The following is a 4,381-nucleotide window of genomic DNA, read 5'->3' on the forward strand; positions in this document are numbered from 1 at the left end:
GGCACGGAAGCACAGAAGGCCCTTCACACTGCCCAAGGGCTTCTCAGGAAAGCCAAGAGGCTGTGACAGATACCCCGAGTACAGGGCTGTTCAATTGGCAGGCCACCATCAGGCTGTAATGCCGAGGGGCTGGGAGAAAAGGGGCAGGGATAAGGCACCTACCCTGTTTACAGGGTGGCCTTGGGGTCCAGCTAGCTCCGTTTCCCACTCGGGTGTGGAGAGGTGGCTCGCACCCTCCTTACGGGGGGCCACACTCCCCGGGCAGCCAAACAGGAAGCTTCAACAGGCAAAGAAAGGCCAACTAAGCAAAGACCACAGCCCTGCTTACAGGGAGGTCGCCCAGCACAAAACCTGTCTGGTCACCCAAGGTGCCAGCAACACTCGACTGAAATGTGACTATGCCCCTGCTAACAGGGAGGTGATTTTGCCCAGAGAGCCTCTCTCTTTCCCCCCCATCCTCAGGCTTCTGTTTCCTCCTCTTGCTCGCTGTTGCCTCCAGGTTCCACACGCTTGCTGCTTCTTTCTTCTGCAGTGGCTCCTGAAGAATGAAGGACACCATTAGACCTTGAGATACGGCCCCATACCAAAGGAAAGAGCAAACCCAGCATCCCAAGGGAGCTCAGCACGCAGCCACCCAGCCACGGAAGACCTTGCATCTCCCGACCCCCAATTCATCCCACGAAAAGAACACTGAAAGCAGCTCTACTCACCATGCTGATGCACTGCGGAGCTCCAGCCGGTGCTGCGGAGGGTCACAGAGGCGGGCAGACTGGGCAAAAGGAGCTGGGCACACCAAAAGTATCAGTTACATTTGCAACTGCTTTACTTTTAATGATCACAGGTGCTGCTTTATGTTCAAAAGTGGTAACAGTTGTTACAACAATGTTGCCTTCTACATTTCACACATTTTCAGATAAGGGGAGATACAATTCCTAGAAATCATTACAACAGTTGTGAAATATTTTTGTTTTATTAATTGCTGTTTTGCCGTTGTCCCGTTGCGTCTTCTGCAGTTTTGCTCGCCCCAATTCGGTCCGCTTCCCCCCCCAACGCTTAGTTCTGGCATTGCCCTCCTCTCACTCCCTGCCAGAGTTTCGGCCGGCGTTGCCCCCCCCCGAGCGTTCGGTTCGGCTCGTTTGGCCGGCCAGTCTCGCCCCACCCCTCCCGCCGTTTCGTTCGGCCCGGCCCCCCCCCCCCCAGGTCGGTGTTCGGTTTCGGTTCGGCCCCCCCCCCCCCCCCCCCCCGCCCCCCCCCCCCCGGCGGCATTCGGCTTTCGGTTCGGTTCGGCCTCAAGGCCCCCCCCCCCCCCACGCCCGGTCGGTTCGGCCGACTGCCGGCCCCCCCCGGCCGGTTCGGCGTTACGGCCCGGCCCGCCCCCCCCCCCCCCCCCGGTTCGGTTTCTGTTCGGGCCCGCCCCCCCCCCCGGTTCGGTTCCGTTCGGCCGCCCCCCCCCCGCCGGTCGGTTTCGGCCCGGCCCGGGCTCCCCCCCGCTATTCCCGTCCAGGTACGGCCCGGCTCGGAGCCGCGCCCCCTCCCCCGTCCGGTCGGATTTGTCGGCCCGGCCCCCCCCCTCCCCCGTCCGGTTCGGTTCGCCGGCCCCCCCTCCCCGTCCGGTTCGGCCCGGTCCCTTCCCCTCCCACTCGCTCCGCTCAGAGCCCGTTCGGCTCCTGCCTCCGGCGCTCCCCCCTCATCGGAGCCAGCTCAGGGCCCACCCGGTCTCCGCCTCAGAGCAGCCCTACCTGTCCCGCCGCCCCTCAGTCCTTGGATGCTGATTGCCGCCTTCCCCTCGAAGCACGCGAAATCTCCTCACACGCTGATTCTAACACCTGTGGTGTCCGATTGCCTTATATAGCTATCTCCTCACGCCCGCCAGCCAATGGGAGCCCAGAACGCCGCTTTCTTTTTCCCGCCGTTGCCGTTTTTGCTTCCCGCCTCATGGTTCCCGCCCTTTCTCTCTGAGGCGGCCGGGCCGGGGTCACCTGGAGGGCACGGCCGGGGTCACCTGAAGGTCACGGGCTCCTCGCAGGCGCTGCCGCCCGTCCCCTCACGGCAGAGCCGCCCCACAGCTGGGCACACCAGCCCCGCTGCTCTGCCACAGCTGCGTGTGTGACTCTCTTCAGTTTCAGTGTTTGTTTCTTTTAACAGCCACATAAACATTTTGAGTTCCTCCACAAACATAACTGAAAACAAACAGATACATTGTAATGAATTCTCCACAGAGATGTCTCTGTCCCTGATATGTAACCCAGGCAAATGGGCCACTGTGGAGAAAGGTTTTCAGTGCTTGTGGGAAGTAGCTGTGGTAGATGTGGTGTATGGCACGAGCATCCAACACTTCAGTTTGCCCGGGACTTATGACTTCTCTTAAATAAGTTGTATTGTAGACGCTGCCCTCACTTCATTAATCTAGCCCATCTCCTTCTACCCCATCTTTTCTCAATCTTTGTTATCTCCTGGCTTGCTGTTTATTGAGGGCTGAATTGTCCCTCTACTTTCTTGAAGCAGTGACACTGATTTCAATTCAAAGGCATCTTATCACACCATCAGTTTTGGGTTCTTTTTTTCCGCTTTGCCACTGTTCAATCTACTTCTATTCATCTGTATTTTGAAGTATGATTGGCTCAGTGGTATTATTTCTATTAATGCAAATTCATTTCAAGAAAGTATATGTTTAATTACATGTTGCCTACAAGCAGAAAAAAGGTGAATCAGAAACTGTCAAGCAAAGCTTGTGATTTCATTATTCATCCTCCTTGCAAATGTATCCCATCAGCCAACATGGAAATGATACAGCCAGTATGGTCCAGACTGGCAAAAAACTGTGTAATATATCCATATGCTGGAGGTACAATAGGCTACAGTCTAGGTGATGTATTTATGTGACTTCTGCTTATTAGAAGGCAACTTGTTAACATTATCTTAAGAAACATCCATGACACTGAGAGGACTAAAACCCTTCTGAAAAAAACATCCTGTAATGCCACCAACAGCTAGTGTGGTTCAGCCAAATATGCTGCAGGAAGCTGCTTAGATTATCCTGCTTTAGTGAGCACAAAAGATGCAGTTGGCAGCAGTGGTGCAGGTTAGGGGCATTGCCTCTGCGTGTTTGTGTTATCTTTAAGTCCAAATACACTCCTATTTTTCGGAGAGAGCTGGAGATATTCTGTTCTGTTTGTGTGGGAGGAAATATGTTTCCTTGTTATCTTGCACCGTCTGAAAAATCCTAAGAACAGAGTTTTGAGTTTTGTCCACGTGAACAATTGAATTACGGATCGTCATTGTGTTAATACATATACCATTTCTGGTCACTAGATGGAGGTAGTTAACCAAAATGAGAACGAATTACACGCGTCTTTTACCTTAAACCCTGTAGTCATTTAGACTGCAAGGAATGTGTTTTATCCTTAGAAATGCTCGTACTGGCTTTCTTGAGAACAGCATGACTTCAGTGTTTGGCTAACCTGTATCAGGTTATGTATCAGTCTGTATCAGGAAAAATTTTTTCACTGCAGTCTATTTATATATATGATACACATACATATATATAGTAATAGTTTGCATAATTTAATCTGAAATACATTTGATTACCTGTAATTCATTCCTACATCTAGACAAACAAGAACATCACTTAGGTCATGTAAATATATACATGTGTTTGCAGAAAATTACTACATGATGTGAGGAGAAAAGGGCGACAAGAATATTTGTTTAATGCCTACTAGACCTGGAATCAAGTGCATGAAGTGTTACGTACCCCTTTCCTTTCAGCAAGATCTCAGTTCATCTTTATAGTTCAAGTTACAGCTTCTTGTTGCTTAGTTGTTAAAAGGATTAGATTCTAGGGAGAGTGAAACAGTCAGAGAAGGAGCAACCCTACTCCTTGAAGCACTGAAGACATTTACAAGGACATCTTTTAGCCTTAGACTCCCCTGTGCAGACCTGTATGGCTGTGATAATGAAGGAAGACTTGCTGCTGAAGCTGGTCTTTTACTACCTATCAGACAGATGAGAGCTGCAGGGTTGCATTCTGAGCTTCTTGGGAAATACAGATTTTAATTTTCTGATATCGTTGATGAAGCTGGCTTATGGGCCTCTTTTCTTTAGCTGCAATGACTGGTTAGTAAACATCCTGCCCTTTCAGAAACAGTGATGAATGTACCCTGATAGACTAGATGTATGCATATTTTCACAATGTACTTACTACAAATGGAGATAAGCAGGACTGTGTACTGGCTGCAGGAGTATTCAGAGAAAGGTTTTCTGCATTGATCAGCAGAGCTTGTGAAGGCAGTACTGGCATCACTGTAATAGTCCTTCTGTATAGTTCTTTAAGAGAAACTGCTTATTTATTTTTTTATTTATTCTTTCCTTCGCTATGTCT

The 4,381-nt window shown here is 50.5% G+C and overlaps 1 long non-coding RNA gene across 1 annotated transcript; it reads right to left on the bottom strand.

The window, feature by feature from the left end:
* Window positions 1–314: 314 nt before the first annotated feature.
* Window positions 315–2,251, bottom strand: LOC107313681. Its single transcript, XR_001555131.2, has 3 exons — window positions 1,740–2,251; window positions 711–783; window positions 315–538 (listed from the first exon to the last, which is right to left on the bottom strand). It is a non-coding gene; the product is annotated as an uncharacterized LOC107313681 (long non-coding RNA).
* Window positions 2,252–4,381: the final 2,130 nt, after the last annotated feature.

Source organism: Coturnix japonica, chromosome 4 (assembly GCF_001577835.2).
Source record: "Coturnix japonica isolate 7356 chromosome 4, Coturnix japonica 2.1, whole genome shotgun sequence".
Lineage (NCBI taxonomy): Eukaryota > Metazoa > Chordata > Aves > Galliformes > Phasianidae > Coturnix > Coturnix japonica.